At 51.3% G+C, this 19,057-nt stretch overlaps 1 protein-coding gene across 2 annotated transcripts in view; it reads left to right on the forward strand.

The window, feature by feature from the left end:
* Positions 1-19,057, forward strand: part of ECE1 (endothelin converting enzyme 1) — a 153,157-nt gene that overhangs the window by 10,650 nt on the left and 123,450 nt on the right. The window contains exon 1 of one of the 2 annotated variants that reach the window (XM_034753055.1): positions 5,072-5,259. The exons of the other annotated variant lie outside the window; for it this stretch is intronic. The gene's annotated coding sequence lies outside the window, so the exon portion shown is untranslated. Of the gene's footprint in view, positions 1-5,071; positions 5,260-19,057 lie in introns of those variants that run through there. 2 annotated transcript variants of the gene reach the window in all.

Here is a 19,057-nt window from a genome sequence, read left to right on the forward strand (position 1 = left end):
TTTTTTGATAGGCTTGTCTGAGCTCCTTGACTTTCACGCGGCACTGATCCGAGTCCCTATTGTGGCCTCTCTCCATCATGCCCTTGGAGATTTTTTCAAAAGTTTTGGCATTTCATCTTTTAGAACGAAGTTCTGCTAGCACTGAATCCTCTCCCCATATAGCGATCAGATCCAGTACCTCCCGTACGGTCCATGCTGGTGCTCTTTTTTCGATTATCGGCCTGCATGGTTACCTGTGCTGATGAGCTATCTGTGGTCACCTGTGCTCTCCACGCTGGGCAAACAGGAAATGAAATTCAAATGTTCGCAGGGCTTTTCCTGTCTACTTGGCCAGTGCATCCGAGTTCAGATTGCTGTCCAGAGCGGTCACAATGTTGCACTGTGGGATAGCTCCCGGAGGCCAGTACCATCGAATTGCGGCCACACTAACCCTAATTCGAAATGCTAAAATCGATTTTGGCGCTACTCCGCTCGTCAGGGTGGAGTACAGAAATCGATTTAAAGAGCCCTTTATTTCGAATTAAATGGCGTCGTGTGGACGGGTGCAGGGTTAATTTGAATTAACGCTGCTAAATCCGAATTAAAGTTGTAGTGTAGACCAGGCCTTGCAAGTGTAGCCAAGGCCTCTGTTACATATTAAAAAATCATAGACTCAACCAGAAACCTTGGCTTTATGGTTCATCACAACCATTGGTAACCTACTAACCCTTCTTTGTCCTATGACAGAAGAGGTGTTAATTGCCCACTTCATTTTAAATGATCTCCTGCAACATGTGATAACCCCTTATGCTTAACAATCACTCCCACCTTGTATTAGTTGTGACACACTGGTTACCTTTTCCAGACCTGAAAAAGAGCTTTGTGGCACTCAAAAGCTTGTCTCTTTTACCAGCAGAAGCTGATCAATAACAAAAGTTACCTTGCCCACCTTGTGTATCTCCTATCCTGGGAGAAATACAGCTACAACACCATTGCAAATAACAATGGCAGATACTGAATTTCTCCTATGTGTTAATTAGACATTGGAGTTAAATAGGTATGAACAAAACAAAATATTTCACTAGTTCTCTAGCCACCACAGATTCTTCTAGGCTAAACAAGACCTGATTTTCCATTTTCTTCATGGAGACCAAAAAAGAGTCCTCTTTTTCATCATTGTTTGTTACAGTCCTCTAAGGAGCTTTTATATGCAATAAAGAAGCAAAAAGTGGCACAATCCATTTCTTCCCCCCTATGTAAGAATGGCCATTCTAGGAAAGACCAATGGTCCATCTAGCCCCGTATCCTGTCTTCCAACAATGCTCAGTGCCAGGGGCTTCAGAGGGAATGAACAGAACATGGCAGTTATCAAGTGATCCATCCCCTGTTGTCCAGTATCCGCTTCTGGCAACTCATGGTTTAGGGACATCCGGAGTATGGGATTGTATCACTAGCTAATTGACTAGCCATTGATGGACCTAACCTCCATGAACTTATCTAATTCTTTTTTGAACCCAGTTATACTTTTGGCCTTCACAATATCCCCTGGCAATGAATTCCACAGGTTGACTGTGTTCAGGGGTGGCAGGTTTGTATAATTTTAGGTGGTGCCCAGAACGGGTCCTAGTCCCACCCTACTCTCCACCTGCCTAAGGCTCTGGGAGGGAGTTTGGGTGCAGGCTCTGGGCTAGGGCAGGGGGTTGGGGTGCAGGAGAGGGTCCAGGGAGCAGGCTCTGGGAGGAAGTTGGGATGCAGGGTTTGGGCTGGGCAGACGGTTGGGGTGTGGGAGGGAGTGTGGGGGACAGGCTCTGGGAGGGAGTTTAGGTGTGGGGTCTGGGCTGGGGTTTGGGGTTGTGTTCTGGGAGGGAGTTTGGGTGTGGGGTCTGAGCTGGGGCAGGGGGTTGGGGTGTGGGAGAGGTTGAGGGGTGCAGCACTTACCTCGAGCGGCTCCTGAAAGCGACCCACACCCACCTCTGGCAGCAGCTCCTAGACGGGGGGCTGGAGGGGTCTCCACACGCTGCTGCCCGCAGTCACTGCTCCGCAGCTCAGGGTAGGGGTAGCGCGTGGAAACATGCCCTCCCTCAGGGGCCGCAGGGATATGCCAGCCGCTTATGGAAGCAGAGCAGGAGGGAAGCAGCCTTAGCCATTAACCTGCCTTAGCCGTTGTGCTGCTGGCCCTTTTAAAATTATCTGTTTGATTCATTGAATTCAAGTGGAAGAGGGGAGGGATAGTGGAAGAGGGGAGGGATCAGCAAGGAGACTTACCTTAGTGAAGTCAGAGAATGTAGAGATAGAGTGAGAAAGGCCAAAGGCCGTGTAGAGTTGGACCTAGCGAGGGGAATTAAAAGCAATAGTAAGAGGTTTTACAGCCATATAAATAGGAAGAAAGCAAAGAAAGAAGAAGTGGGACCGCTGAAGACTATAGCCGGAGAGGAGATTAAAGATAATCTAGGCATGGCGCAATATCTCAATGAATATTTTGCATCGGTGTTTAATGAGGCCAATGAAGATATTAGGGATAGTAGCACCGTGACAGAGGGGCATACAGGATGGGGGATTACCGTATCCGAGGTAGAAACAAAACTTGAACACCTTAATGGGGCTAAGTCGGGAGGACCGGACGATCTTCATCCGAGAATATTGAAGGAATTGGCACGGGAAATAGCAGGCCCATTAGCGATAATATTTAATGAATCTGTAAACTTGGGGGTGGTCCCGTTAGACTGGAGAATAGCTAATGTGGTTCCTATTTTCAAGAAAGGGAAAAAAAGTGATCCGGGTAACTACACGCCTGTCAGTTTAACATCTGTAGTGTGCAAGGTGCTGGAGAAAATTCTGAAAAAGAAACTAGTTGAGGACCTTGAGGTTAATGGCAATTGTGATAAATTACAACATGGTTTTACAAAGGGCAGATCGTGCCAAACGAATCTGATCTCCTTCTTCGAGAAAGTAACGGACTTATTAGATAAGGGAAATGCGGTGGACCTAATATACCTGGATTTCAGTAAAGCATTTGATACTGTACCCCATGAGGAATTATTGGTTAAACTGGAAAACATGGGGATCGATATGAAAATCCAGAAGTGGATAAGGAATTGGTTAATGGGGAGAATGCAGCGGGTCGTATTGAAGGGTGAACTGTCAGGTTGGAGGGAGGTTACTAGTGGAGTGCCTCAAGGTTCGGTTTTGGGACCCATTTTATTTAATCTATTTATAACTGACCTCGGAACCGATTGCAGGAGTGGGCTGATAAAGTTTGCGGATGATACGAAGGTGGGAGGCGTTGCAAATTCGGAGGAGGATAGGGATATTCTGCAGGGAGACTTAAATGAGCTTGTGAAATTTAAGTGTGAAAAGTGTAAGGTAATGCATTTGCGGATGACTAATAACAATTTTAGTTACAAGCTGGGGACGCATTGGTTAGAAGTAACGGAAGAGGAGAAGGACCTAGGGTCATAGTCATCCTTGTAGACCGCAGGATGACTATGAGTCGACAATGTGACGTGGCGGTGAAAAAAGCCAATGCGGTCTTGGGATGCATTAGGCGAGGTATATCTAGTAGGGATAAGGAGGTCCTGCTTCCGTTGTATAAGGCGCTGGTGAGACCTCATTTGGAGTAGTGTGTGCAGTTCTGGTCTCCCATGTTTAAAAAAGATGAACTCAAACTGGAACGGATGCAGAGAAGGGCGACTAGGATGATCAGAGGAATGGAAAACCTGTCGTATGAAAGGAGACTAGAGGAGCTTGGGTTGTTTAGTCTGACAAAGCGAAGGCTGAGGGGGGATATGATTGCTATCTTTAAATATATCAGAGGGATAAATACAAGGGAGGGAGAGGAATTATTCCAGCTTAGTACTAATGTGGACACGAGAACGAATGGATATAAACTGGCCGTGGGGAAGTTCAGGCTTGAAATTAGACGAAGGTTTCTGACCATCGGAGGGGTGAAATATTGGAACGGCCTTCCGAGGGAAACGGTGGGGGCGACGGACCTGTCTGGTTTTAAGATTAAGTTAGATAAGTTTATGGAGGGAATGGTTTAATGGTAAAACATAGTAGCCAAGGAATACCAAGCAATGGTAGGTAAATAGTATAATGGCTAACAGGGGTCAGGCTAGAGACTCTTGCCTACATGCTCGGGGTCTTACTGATCACCATATTTGGGGTCGGGAAGGAATTTTCCTCCAGGGTAGATAGGCGAAAAGCCTCCAGAGCCTCAGCCATCCTCCGCAGCATGGGGCAGGGATCACTAGCAGGAGGGTCTCTGCCAATTGAAGTCACTAAAACACAGGATTCGGGAATTCAACAGCAGAGTCCAGGGAAGGGGTAGGGACGGTTTTGTGGCCTGCAGCATGCAGGGGGTCAGACCAGATGATCATAATGGTCCCTTCTGACCTTAAAGTCTATGAGTCTATCTGCCATTTGGTTGCTCGGTCACCTAGTTCATTAAGATACTTTTTTAACTCTTCATAGTTAGCTTTGGACTTAACTATTTTCAGTAATTTTGTATCATCTGCAAATTTTACCACCCTCTTTCCAGATAATTTATGAATATGTTGAATAGCAGCGATCCTTGGAGTGACCCCACTATTTATTTTTTTTCTCCACTGTGAAAATGAACCATTTATTCCTACCCTTTGTTTTCTATCTTTTAACCAGTTACTGGTCCATGAGAGGACCATCCCTCTTATCCCATGACAACTTATTTTGCATAAGAGCCTTTGGTGAGGGACCTCGCTTGTCAAAGCCCAAGTACACTCTAGCCACTGGATCCACTTTAAAGTGCACTTTACAGTGTGATTGTTCAGACAGCTGGAATGTGCATATTGTTTACTTTGCACCATGGAGAGTGAGATCCTGCCAGGTGCTGAAGGCTCTGAGCTCTGTACTGGGTTCCCACAGACACAGCTCCTGTGCAACATGCACAGAACCAGGCGAAAGGGAAGATTTACAAACAAGAATGTGACCTCGACAGCCCCACCCCCAGCATCCTCTCCCTGCTTCAGAGGATATCTGGCAATCATTAGCAGAGGAAGTGATTCAGTGAAAGGGAACCTCTCGTGTGTATGCTCTCACGTAGTTGCACCTTGACAGTGTGTGGGCTGGGCTCTGTTAACACAAGCTTCAACGGGGGCTTGCATGTACAAGCTGCACAGTCCTCTAAGGTCTGGTGCTCCCCCCCAGGATACGACTGAGAGTTCCTTTAAAGAGTTTCCTGGGACTCTTTTTCATCTAAAAGAATCGCCCCAGCCGCTGCCCTCCAGGCTGAATTGGTAAGAGGTGAGTCAGCTTCTTACTTCATGGAATTGTTCTTGTTTTTAACCTTTTAAAAAAATAGTCTGGGGAAGAGGGTCTGGTGCCTAGGGGACACTGGGTTAACACTACAGTTGCTTCTATCAGGTGAAAGGGATTTGTTCCAAGAGCCGTGGCATTGTCCAGTCTGGTTAGTTTCAGTTGCTGAGACTCCATGGTGCAGTTATATGGTGGGATTATCAGCTGATTGGAAGGATGGAGGTGAGCACACATCCCTCTGCTGGCAAATCTCCCTGTCACACATTGTCATTGAATGGGCTATGTTGTTGCTTGTCTGTCCACCCCTTTCCCCTGCCCTTTGCCTGCCCCATCTATGGAGATTGTGAACTCTTCAGGGCAGGTTTGTGCAGTGCCTAGGACAATGGTGCCCTGGCCTTGGTTGGTCCCTAGACACCACTGAAATAAACCGGGTTAATAATATAATGGAATATGGGAAGGGTGGGAATGAAGCAGCTGCAGGTCAATGGAAGTTTTGCACACATGAGGATTATGGGATCTGATGCTAAGGCACATTCCATCACCACGGGCTAAGAAATGGATCAAGACTTGCTTTCGGAGGGATCCTCCAACAGGTAGCCAGCTGCTCTGGGCAGATTTAGCACAGAGATTTAGGGCCAAATCCTGCTGCCAGTGAAGTCAATGGGAGCGTAGAGGTATCTGTAAGAACCTGTTGATCAGCCTTCCATCAGGGAAGGCATCCCTAGGGAGTCTCCTTCCAGTTGGGTGTGTTGATCACTTCTTTTAGGTGTCCCCCAAAAGTGGCATTTGAGGGACCTAGTCAGTGTCATTTATTCTGTGGGGTTCTTTAATGAAATGGCTCATTCTGGGGTACTTGTGCTTGGGATGTATAAACCCAGTTTGGTGCTCTGATACCCCAATGGTGCGTGTGTAACAAATGCCGATGCCGAGAGATATACCAGAACTCCTTGGAGCCAGATGGATTACCAGGCAAAATGGACCACTTGGGTTCTGGGGAGGGTCTGGACACTGCAGGAAGAAGAGCAGGATTAGCTGCACCGAGGTTGGCCCTCTAAGAAGGGTTTTTTAAACCTTAAGGAAATGCCCAGCCTGTCTTTGCCTTAGTTTTCACCCTATTCACTAAGTGCTGAAGCCGTATGTTCAGTGTGCACCAGCTGTGGCTTCTCACTTCCCATAGTTCCCACGACACGGTGCAATGGTGATCTTGTGAGATGCCACTTGCAGCCCAGCATCAGAAAGGCAGAAGTGTAACTCTACCACCGGAGAAAGGGGAAGCAGCACATTGATAAAGCATGAGCTTATCTGCATGTTTCTGAAACCACAGTGGAAACAGCCAGAAAAATGGCTGCCCAGTTTTAACATGCTCTGGTGTGTAAGAGTCCTGTGAGCAGAATTAAACAAAGATAGCTCCCCTTGTACTGACCATGTGGCCAAGGTATCCCCCTCTGGCAGAGCTATGGTAGGCAGATTCTCTGGCAGAGTGGACATTAAAGTGTAGATCTCTGAGAGTCAGGGAGCTTCTCTCACCAGTGGAGGTACTTCACCTCTCCCAGAGACAGTAGCTATGTCGGTGGGAGTAGCCCTCTGTTAACATAGTGCTCTCTACACTGGAAGTTAGGTCGGTATAACTGCATTGCTTGTCCAAACCCCTGAGATGTGGTTATACGGACATAAGTTTGTAGTGTAATCCAAGGCTCAGAGCCTGTAAAAGTGGCTCCAAGGTGGCTTATCCTTAGTGTTACTCTATTGAAGTCAGTGGAGTTACATCTGGGATGAATTTGACCCATTGGCTTTAGGCTAGAGCTCCCTAGTACTGGAATGGGATAGCTTTATAGTTTGGGAGTGACGGCAATGGGAGTAGTAATCTTGGATTTCTATAGTGCCACTTGTCCTAAAGAAACCCAACGCACACTGAAAACCATTTACCCAAGAATCACTACTCTGTGCAAACAGCGGCTCTTCTAGGAAGGGAAAGACACTAATAAGTCACTTCACGTATTGCTAAAAGGCAGCCTCTGGGGCCCAACATGGCAGCGAATAGTCCACTGTTAGGAAAGGAAACAAAGGGAATGAAATTGCAGGGTGGATCTTATTCCGCAGAATGTCATTAACTGGAAAGCATGTGTCTTAGGAAAGAAGAGCAGTCAGTCTATATCACAGCAGTTCTCAAACTATGGTCTGCGGGAACTTGGTGGTGGTCTGTGGAGAGATGCCTGCCACGTGATGGTTCCTTCCTTGTTTCCAGCTGCTAAATTGCATTAACAGAAGCTAAAAATATCTCCTTACATTACTTTTCCGTGATGAATCAAATGTTCGCGGGAAGCCTGAAACAGGGAGACAGCAGGTAAGCTGGGGCTGGGGCGGTAGCGGGCACGAGGAGGCGCGGCCCAGTACGGTCCCCCCGGCCGACTGGCTCCCTCTGGCGGCCGGCCGGCCCCAGCAGAGATGCTCTGGCCCCGGCATTTCCGGCCCTAGCAACTCCGGCTCAGGCTCCAGGGCCCCGGCCGAGCAGCCCCGGTCCCAGCGGCTCCGGCCCAGCTCAGCTCGGGCCCCGGTTCCGGCTGAGCGGTTCCGGCCCAGCACCGGCCCTGGTCGAGCGGCGCTGGCTCCAGCCCGGACCCAAGCCCCCTCCCTATTTTCCCGGACATGTCCGGCTTTTTGGCAATTCCCCCCGGACGGGGATTTGAGGACCAAAAAGCCGGACATGTCCGGGAAAATCCAGACGTATGGTAACCCTAAAAATGCAGGCCAGGGAATCCATGCAGTGAGCCCTGCATCAAGCCCAATAGCTCATGGCTGAACTAGGCCCTAGTTCAGGAAGGCATTATCGCACGAGTTTAAGTGCATTCTGCTTAACAGAGTACTCCACCATGTCGGTGTGCTTTAGTCCCCCTGATGTCATTGCAATTTAAGTGTGGGCCCCACAAAAGTACTTAGGCACCAAAACCCAAGATTTAGACACCTAAGTCCTAGTTTTGGCTCCACTGTGATCCAGGGTCTCCTACCCCCAGGTGGGTGCCCTACTGACTGACTACAGACCCATTCTCTCTCTCTCTCTCTGGCCCAATGACTCTTCCACTGTGACTAAATACTTAACTAATTACTGGGCCAGAGAGAGAGAATGTGAGCCTGATACTGTAGTCCAGTAGTTAGGGTAGCCAGCTGGGAGTTGGGAGACCCTGGGTCTAGCCCTGCTTCTCAACTCTTTCCCTTTCTGGGAGGGGCAGTGACCAGGGCCATTCCGAGCGGGGTGCAGGGCCCGGGGCAGAAGTGATGAATCCGTCACTTCTGGGACCAACCATGCTGGGTGGCGGATGGGGGAGGCAGTGCCTCCCCAAATGGCCAGGCGTTGCCCCGGCCACCCCCAGGGCCCTGCTTCAGCAGTGCTGCTGGGCTCCAGGGGGCTCTGGCCATGCCGCTCTCCCTCCTGGCACTCTGGGGCAGGGGAGGGCCAGGTACTAACCAGCCAGGGGCCGGTGGCCATGGTGGGGGGCTCTGGGTTCTGGGGCATGCAGAAGGGGCGGGGCTGGGAGCTAACCTCCCCTAGCCAAAGGTTCACACACCGCCCATGCGCAACAGCCAATCACACTGGCCCGGGGGGCCCAGAGTGGTCGCCCTGATTCGCTGTACCCTAGGGACGGCTCTGGCAGTGACTACTCTTGGGCTTTGCTCCCCTTTGCACCTCACTGACTTCCTGTCAGAAATTGGATTTGCTGCCTCAAGAAGCATTAGCAGCCACAGCCTCCCCTCCATGAGAGTGTCTGTCTGCCAGTGGCAGAGGAAGGGTTACTATGGGGAAGGTGGCATGTGCTCTTCTGACAGCGCAGCAGGAGATCTGCTAGCTTATGGGCCTCCAAGGGGAGCAACTCTCTCCTCTGCTCCATGAAGTGATGATCAGGAAGCTCCACAAAGCAAAATTCAAGGCATCTCCTGCCCCTTGTGCCTGGGGAGGGGAACCTGCATCTGGGAGAATATGGTCCCTGCTTCTTACATCTATGCCAGGACAGTGGTAAAGAATCACATGAAGAGCTGCTTTCTTCTATCACTGAACAAGGAACTCTGTTAGAATAAGGAAAACCGAGCCACTCTGTCCTTTTTCTCTGCTTCTCTGGAGAGCTTAGATCCTTCTTGTCAAATGGCCTGTCTGCCCTGTAGCGCCACCTTCAGGCTAGTGTGGCTCTGCTTGGGACTGCCTTAGTTTGCCCTTTACTCAGGGCCATACAGTCCAGATATTCAAAACACTCCCCTTCTGGGATCCAATGTATTAAGTCCTGCACAGTGTCTTTCTAAAGAGAATTCAAACCTACAGCCTTCACTCCTTTTTCAGCAGGGGCCAGCCCAGGGCCTCCTCCCTGACAGTCCATTTCCCAGCACCTCTTGCCTGGAATTTAGCCTTTCCATAGGCCATTGCCATTGGTGTCTTCCCCCTACTGACTTAGGAATGTTCTTGCTCCCTGCCATGCTTGCAGGCATCTGCAAATCCCCATCTGCAGTTGCTTCCCCTTTTATAAGGTCCAGGTGCCCTTCCTGAAGCCCAGTTGGGCAGCAGGTAGCTGCACTGAACTCTGCCCCCTCTTAAAGGGGATAGTCACCCTGGCCCAGATCCACAAAGATATGTAGGCCCCTAATTTCCATTGAAGTCAATGGATGTGAGGAGGCTAAATGAATCTGGGACCATGTGCTGTTGTCGTGCCCAGCTCCCTGGCACAGATTTAAAGGGACAGGACACATCCTCCCAGGAGGGTCGTTAAGATGATGGATAAGAAAGAAAAGCAGCCCACAGGGAAATGTTGCAAACATCATAGTAGGAATACAATGGTGCGGGGATCCCACTGTAAAGCAAATGGGGTCAAGGGAGGCCAGGACTGTAATGAGAAACAGTACCAGGGCAGGGGGTGAATGTGGCAGAGATGGGGCGGGCTGGAGTTTTTAGGGGCTTGAAATGGGATCACTGAAGCCGATTTGTGCAAAGCCTCTCACAACCAGGGCTGAGGGACAGAAGGCAATACACCGGCAGGAGACTCAGGTTCTGATGGCTGGACAAAGGGAGGCAACACCAGACACTAACTGCCCTTGCTTAGATTTCCGGCAGGGGTTTGTTCTTTAAATAGGAGCATCCTGGAACCTTCTGTGCTAGGGCAGCAGAGGTAAACTCCGGGAGGGAGGGGGCAACTGCAGAGCATGATACGTTACCCTGGAGTTCCAACCTAAGTAGCTGTGTCAACTGTAACTGATGCATATGTACGCAGTTCCAGGGCTACTGGGAGAAGACTCAGCCACTCCAAATCCAGCCTTCAGCACAGAGCAGGAAATTGGGGTAATGCTTTTGTGCCCCACCCTTCCTTTCCAAACCATTGAGGGAGGAAAGCAGGAAAATGGAATAATCCTCTGCATGCTGAGAGAGAATGAGGAATATGCTCCCCCTAATCTGTCTCAATACCAGGAGGGGGTTGGAACCATGAAGGGATTGAAGGTGTGGGTGATGAAAGGAGGAACTGAGAACAAATAGAGAAGGGGAATGAATGTAGGGCTGGACTGAGCAGGAGAAATGTGCCATGAAGTAAGAGACCCAGAAAGAACAAAATAAATACATAAACTCTTATTTTGCAATATTTTAGTCATTTCATACCAAAATGGTGCAAGGATTATGGGATAAGGCACAAAGGATTATGGGGCCACTGCGTGACAAAGGAGGTAGATGGATAGGAGAAGACTGAGGTCCCCTCAACCAAAATAGGGGAGAGCTAATGTGGCCAAGCAGTTAGTTGGATTAAACTGGGTTTGTTGCTCAAATGAGAGCAAGAAAAAAAATGTTTTTCTTTGAGTGATTGCTCATGTTATTCCAAGTAGGTGTGTGGGTGCCATGTGCATGGTCACCAGAAGGTTCTTCCCCCTAGTGGTACCCATTGGGTCGGCTGTGGAGCCACCTGGAGTCGCACCTTCATGGAGGTGTATATAGGTCCCTGCTGACCCATGGCCTCTTCAGTTCCCTCTAACCACCAGTGACAGTCGTTGTAGCAGCTTCTCTCTTTCAAACTGCATCCAGCTTTCCTCCTGAAGGTGGTTTCACAGTTTTATGCAAATCAGGACATTTTTCTTCCAGTGTTCTTCCCTAAGCTGCATGCCAATGACGGAGAATGCATGCTCCGTTCCCTGGATGTCAGATGGGCGCTAGCCTTCTAAATTGAGCAGATGAAGTCGTTTTGAAAATTGACACAGCTCTTGGTTGTGATTGCTGAACAAATGAAAGGGCTTCCCGTGTCGTCCCAAAGGATCTCCTCTTGGATCACGGCCTGTATCAAGAAGTGCTGTAACCTAGCAAAGATACTGGCACCAGCATTAACAACGCACTCCACAAGGCCGCAAGCTTTGTTAGCTGCCTTCCTTGCTCAGGTTCCTATTCAAGACATCTTCAGAGAGGTGACATGGTCATCTATTTGCACTTTTACGTCGCACTATGCTATTACACAGCAGGCCAGAGACGATGCCGCATTTGGCAGAGTGGTGCTTCAGTCTGTGACTTGGTGAACTCCGACCCCTCCTCCTAGCCACTGCTTGGGAGTCACCTACTTGGAATCGACATGAGCAATCACTTGAAAAAGGAAAAAACTGTTACCTGTCTTTCAAAACTGAACTGTTCTTCGAGATGCGTTGCTCATGTCCATTCCAAGACCCAGCCACTTCCTTCTTGCCGGATACTCTGACAAAGGGGAACTGAAGAGGCAGCAGGTTGTCAGGGACCTATATACACTGCCATGAAGGCGTGACTCCAGGGGGCTTCAGGTACTGCTAAGGGAAAAACCTTCCGGCGCCTGTGCATATAGTGTGCACACATCTATTTGGAATGGACATGAGCAACACATCTTGAAGGACAACAATTATGATAGTTAGGTAACCATTTTGTCCAGGAGGAATTGTGGGAAGGCCCTGGAGGATTAGTGACTCTCAAGCGTGTCACTGACCCCACCTGTGTCTGCACTGCAGAACAGTCATGTTAAGAACAGACAAGTTGCGCTTACTGGGTCTTAGGCTGCACCCCATGTTGAGCTAGCAAACTTGTGTGACTAGCACCACTGCACATGTGCAACGGATTCTTGTGTATGGACGGGGGTCAAGTTAACTTTGCAGTGAAGACTAGCCCATGTAAATGCTATTGTTCCTCTTCCACTGCCCAGTGCTTCTCTGAGTCTTACAGGTGTGCAATGCAGCTGTATCATCCATTCACTCACGCTGTGGACAAGAGTGCCATTTAGAGGGAGCAGAAAGGGGGCTCCTTTCCCCTCCTCAGTTTCCTACCACCGGCTGGGAGCCACATCACTCACTCCCCTCCCCCTGCCCCTCGCTGGCTCAGCCAATAAGACTGCAGAGCTGTATTTGGTAGAGCCAAGAGCAGGGCTGGGAGCTTCTGCAGCACTTTTTCATTCCTGAAACAAACACACTCAGGGAGTGGTGGGGGGAAGGAAGCTCTCAAGCTCTGTGGCTTAGGTCAGAAGATGCCTGTTGTAGATTTCATGATCTGCTCCTCCCCTTCACACAGTGACGTGTTAAAAAGGCAGGAGTAAGCCCCTTGTGACACCAGTAGACACAGGGCTGCTCCAGCAGGGGAGGGGGATACTGCCCCAGGCACATTCAGGGGATAATTATCCCCACAGCCAGCCCAGCTTTGGAAGTTTCAGGCTGCAAGAGCAGCGTTGCAGAATGACCACCTGGAATCTTCCTCTGATGTGAGAAACAAGCATGTGCTGCCACTACTGCAAATATTGTTTAAATGCCACCTAAAACTTTCCCAATTTTTTTTCCAACACTCTAATTTGGGGTACTGCCATTCACTACAAATGTGGCCATTTATTCTGCCATTTAGTCCCACTTGTCTGTGGGAGTCTTTCCTTTGCCTGCAATGGGCGTTGGGTCTGGTCCATCGGCTGTGACACAGAAACACAATTCTGTGTAAATGCTGGGATTTTACCAAATCTCCCCAGAATGGGATTGCACTTTTCTAGGACCTTTTCCCAGAATACCTTTTTGAGAAGCTGCTGCCCCTCAACTGCTGCCCTCAAACAGCCATTTTGCAGCTGTCTGCTGTATCTCCTTCTCTTCCAGCTGGTAAACATTCTTATCTCCTGTTGTACTTACTCTTTAACATTTCGGAGGGCATGACAGTGTCTCACAAGCTTGAGGACCGTCCATGAATTTCATTGAGGTGATGTTTACTCTCACCAATCGTTAGAGCAACACACTAGAAACCTTCTTCCAACTTAATCCTTGGTATTTTTCATAACTATTTATATACACCCTTCAGTGTATGTAAACCCAAGCCAATCTGAACAATTTGCCAGATTTGGCTGCCAAAATTTTTGTTGTTAACCCATGCTGCTAACATCCAAACTTTGGAAGTGTTCTTCCAGTGGCAAAGCTGTGTCTGCAGTGGGGTTTTTGTCAGCGTAGCTATGTCAGTCGAGGTGGTTTTTTCACACCCCTGAGTGTTGTAGCTCTGCTGATATGACTGAAGTGTAGACCAAGCCTCATCTACTCTGTGCTGCTCTGGTGTGGCCATTCTCTAACTAAAGAGGAGTTAACTTGAGCTACCTCTGCAGTGGAGACGGAGCCATTTAGTGACCTGCTCATACTGCTTTTGCTCAGCCATACAGTGCAACGTTCAGCAGCCAGTAATGCTGAGTTTTATTCAGCAGAGGCCAACAACCTGCATCAGGCTAGCTCAGCTGATTCCAGGGCTAGCTTGACTGAGCAGTGGAAACCAGCATCAGCCCTGTGTGCAGCAGCTAGAGTTAGGGTTGCCAACTTTCTAATTGCAGAAAACCAAATACCCCTTCCCAAGGCAATGCCCCCGCTCACTCCATCCCCCCGCCTCCGTCGCTCACTCTCCCCCACCCACCCTCACTCACTCATTTTCATCGGGCAGGGGGTTGGGTTGCGGAAGGGGGAGGGGCTGGGGTGAGGGTTCTGGCTGGGAGTGAAGGCTCTGGGGTGGGGGTGGGGATGAGGGGTTTGGGCTGCAGGATGGGGCTCCAGACTCAAGTGTGGGGCCAAGGGATTCGGGCTGAGGCACGGGGTGAGGAAGAGGCTTTGGGCTGTGGCCAGAAATTAGGGGTTCAGAGTGCAGAAGAGAGCTTTGGGCAGGGGGTTGGGGTGCATAAGGGGGTGAGGGCTCTAGATGGGTATGGGGGCTCTAGGCTGGGGTCAAGCGGCTCAGAGTACAGGGGGGGCTCAGGACTGGGGCGGGGGGTTGTAGTGCGGGGGGGGTTTCAGGGTGCAGGCTTCAGGCGGCTCTTACTTCAGGGGACTCCCAGGAAGTGGCCGGCATGTCCCTCCAGTTCTAGGAGGAGGTGATGTGAGGGGACTCTGCGCGGCGCCCCCGCCCACAGGTGCCACCCCCACAGCTCCCACTGGCCACGGTTCCCAGACAATGGGAGTTGCAGAGCCGGTGCTTGGGGCAGGGGCAGCACGCAGATCTCCCCATGGCCACCCCATGCCTAGTAGCCGGAGGGACATGCCGGCCACTTCCCAGAAGCCACACAGAGCCAGGTAGGGAGCCTGCCAACCCCGCACCAACTGGACATTTAAAGATCCAGTCAGTGGTGCTGACCGGAGCCGCCAGGGTCCCTTTTTGACCGGGTGTTCCAGTCGAAAACCTGTGCGGCTTCACAGCAGCCTATTAAGAGCCGTGCAGGCACTCAGGGAACCCAGCCCCGGGGAACCTGCAGCAGCTGGGGGAGGGGTGCCCCAAACCCAGCCCTGGCCTGGACCTGCCTGGGGAGGGGCACCTCTCCCCCAAACCCAGCCCAGCCCCCTGACCTGCCACGGCGCGGCTGGGGGAGAGGCGCCTATCCCACAGCCCCAACCCCAGAGCTGCCACAGCAGGGAGAGGCGCCTCTCCCTCCTGCCCCCCCCGCCCAGGTGCTGCTGCGGGGGGAGGGCGGGGGGGGGTTCTCTCTCCCCCCCCCCCCCCCCCCGCCAAGGCCCCAGGGCAGCCTGCACCCCAAACTCCCCGGCCCCAACCCAGAGCCTGCATCCCCAGCTGGAGCCCTCACCCCCCCACATACCAACCCTCTGTCCCAGCTCTGAATGCCCTCCCACACTCTGAACCCCTTGGCCCAACCCCCGCCACATGAATTTTGGTATGTGCACCAATATGGAGGTGATGTGTCACACATCACCTCCATATTGGTGCACATACCAAAATTCATTCCGCGCCTATGTGGGAAACATTAGAGGGAACACTACTGGCAATCCTAGCTAGAGTTTCTCTGGGCGTAAGGCCTTCTCTGGTTTGTGGTTGTGAGTTTGAGAGCACAAACAAAGTAACAAATCGTGCACCCCCATTACTCACTTGCTTTCACCATCCTGGTTCCATGGGGAAGGCACCAAGGTACAAAGTTTGGATCTGGATGCAGATCTGAACTCCCCTGGACTTTGGGTGAATTTGGAGCTCCGATTTTGATTTGGGCCCATCTCTAGTGAGAAAGAAGCCAAATGGGTGTTAAAACTGGATTCAGGCAGCCACTTGCAGTACATAACAAGTTAATTGAAGCTACTTACTTATGAGTTCCGCTAGACGTTCTTCTATGCTATGAGACGTAATAGTAATTCTCTACGATCAATCTGTCAGAGAGCATTCCCGCAGTTGTTATAGTTTGCTTACAAACAGAGCTTTGAGAAACACAAAAGCAGGGTACTCCAACATCACCACCAGACGTGCAGATGTGCTGCTTTGGACACCGTGTTAGAGGTCCCTTTCACAATGTCTAGCCCTCCACGTGTTCCTAAACCCAGAAACCCGTGGGCTCTGCTACAGCTCCACTGTGTGTCCAGGACATGATTATTTGTACAGAGTTGCAGTATCATCTAGGAGCCCCAGTCATGGCCAGGGCCCTATGGAGCTGGGTGCTGGTCAAACAGAGAACAAAAGGACTGTCCTTGCCCCCAAAGCCCTGACAATTTAAGTACTAGGCAGGAGACAACAGCTGGAGACAGACAGACAGATGGGCAAGAGGGGAGTACAAGGAAACAACGAGAGGCTGTAGTCCAGGGGTCTCAAACTCAAATGACCATGAGGGCCACATGAGGACTAGTACATTGTCCCGAGGGCTGCATTACTGACACCTTTCCCTCCCCCCACCTTTCCCTGCCCCCACTCCACCCCTTCCATGAGGCCCTGCCTCTTCCCACCCTTTCCCTGCCCCCATTTCAACCCCTTCCCTGCAATCCCCACCCCAACTCTGCCCCCTCCCTGCCCTCAGGGGGTGCAGGAGGGGTGTGGGGTGTGGTGGGGGCTCAGGGCAGGGAGTTGGGGTGTGGGGTGCAGGAGGGGTGAGGGGTACAGCAAGGGTGCAGGGTGCTGCAGGGGGATCAGGGCAGAGGCTTGGGGTGCAAGAGGGGTGCAGGTTGCAGCAGGGGGATCAGGGCAGTAGGTTGGGGTGCAAAAGGAGTGTGGGGTGTGGCAGGGGGCTCAGGGCAGAGGGTTGGGGTGCAGGAGGGGTGCAGAGTACGGCAGGTGGTCGGGGTGCGGCATGGAGCTCAGGGCAGTGGGTTGGGATGCAGGAGGGGTGTGGGGTGAGGCAGGGAGTCGGGGTGCAGGGTTCAGCAGGGGGCTCGTCTGCAGGAGAGGTTCAGGGGGCAGGATCTGTCCTGGCGTGTACCGGGGGCAGGGCAAGCTCCCTGCCTGCCCTGCCCTGCCCCTGCAAGAGGCTGGAACGTGGGGAAGGAGGGGCGGAGGGGCTGTGCGTTTCTGTTGCTTGAGGCACCGCCCCCAGCAGCTCCCATTGGCCGTGGTTCCCCGTTCCCAGCCAATGGGAGCTGCTGGGGGCACTGCCTCAAGCAACAGAAACACACAGCCCCTCCGCCCCCCCTTCCCCACGTTCCAGCCTCTTCCCGGAGCTGGGCAGAGCAGGCAGGGAGCCTGCCCTGCTCCCGGTGCACGTCTGGTCACCGCTCTGGTAAACACTGGGGGGGGGCGGGGGGGGGGCTGCGAGGGGCTCTCAAGCCGCAGAAAATAATCCCGCGTGTTTGAGACCCCTGCTGTAGTCAGCACCAGGGACCGGGGTCTCAGCCTGCTGGCAGGTGCTCATTGTTTAAAGAAAAATATCTAGATCTCTCTGGCCCAAAGCAATCAGACGCACAGCTGTAGCAACGGGCTGATGGCTCTCCGCTAAGAGCAGCCCCACTAACGCCAATGGCAGAGCCAGGGGAATAGCTCTCTGCTTTGCATCTGGCTGTGGCTGCTGTGGTGGGCATTGGTGTGAGCAGAGCCTCTTTCGATATTTGGAAAGTCACAGTGTGCCAGGATATGGCTACTGCTCTCTGTGCCTGATCCTGAGTGGTGCTGAGGGCCTACAGCCCCACCTACCCCCAGCTTCAGGGGTAGCTGCAACGGCTCAGCACTGCTGCTTCTCTTGCTCCTCTGCCCATGTTTTACCCAGTTATTTCCAATGCTACGGTCTATTAGCTGCCAAGTGCAACTATTCCAGAACCTTATCCAAACGTACCCCACCCTGCACCAATCCAAATGCAGGCATATTCACCTCCATGCCTGCAGCAGGCAGCCCTTGATCCAGGGATGTGCTCCCCATACGTGGGGGCATCAAACACAGAGGCCAAACTAACCAGGCCATTTCTAGAATGGCTTTGGAGTATCGCTGTCTTTCTAATGCCTCTTCCGCATCCTTGGCACTAGCTAGCAGCAGGTGTTGCCACTCTAGGACTCCTTTATAGCAAAATCAGATGCTGCCTACAAGTGGCAGCTGGTAAAGTGTAGCCCCAGAACAGGACAAACATTCAGTAGGCACAATCCTCCGTGCATGAGAAAGCACATCTCCAAAGGTTACCAGGGGATTTGATGGGGGGCGGGATTGCAGCAGGATTGCCCTAAAGCTGCACAATTTGGCAGGAGCATTAAGCCAACATGAAATTGTTCGGAAGCAGGACCAGGTTCCAGGTGGGTTGTTTAGGAAGCAAGGAATAGCCAGACTAGATCAGACCAGGCATCCATCTAATCCAGCATCCCATCTGATAATGGCCAGTAGCAGCTACTTCAGAAGAAGAAAGGCTATAGTAGGTTGTTATGGGATAACCTGCTCCCAGGGGAAGTTTCTTCCTGACTCTCAATAGTTACAGGCTGGCTCATGCCCTGAAGCATGAAGGTTTATATCCCTGCCAAAGCTCTTGTGTTTTTTCAGTAGTATTAGAACTCTGGAAATTCTTCTTCATATAATGTCCAGTCCCTTTTGGAAGCCTGATAAGCTCTTGGATAGAGCACTGAGCTGGACCTTGAGACCTTGGTTCTATTCCCTGCTCTGTCACTGGTTTGCAAGTGCATTTTTCTTGTCAAGTCACTCTGCTGACCTGTGTCTTAGTTTCCCCATTTGTTAAATAACCTCCTTTGAAAAGTGCTATGAGATGAAAAGGGCTATATAAGAGCTAGATTTTATTATTAGTTGGCCTTCCTGGTCTATTGTAGCAATTTATGCAACTTGTTTAAAAACTCATATTAATAAACAGAGGGTGGGTAACATTTGCATTTGGGGAACTCAAGGGACAGGTGCATTGTGGGGTCCAGTGAAACCTGTGCTAACAGGTGAGGTGATTGTAATCAGGGCCGGCTCCAGGCACCCAAGCACATGCTTGGGGTGGCACCTGGTAAGGGGTGGCGGGGGGAGCGCAGCGCGGCATTCCGTGGGGGGGGGGGGACACACACGCTCCGGCGGTACGGCCCGGCGCTCGGCGGGGGGGGCGGGCTCTGGGGGCCCAGCGCTCGGCGGGGGGGCGGCGC

The sequence above is a fragment of the Trachemys scripta genome, chromosome 19 (genome assembly GCF_013100865.1).
Source record: "Trachemys scripta elegans isolate TJP31775 chromosome 19, CAS_Tse_1.0, whole genome shotgun sequence".
Taxonomy (NCBI): Eukaryota; Metazoa; Chordata; order Testudines; family Emydidae; genus Trachemys; species Trachemys scripta.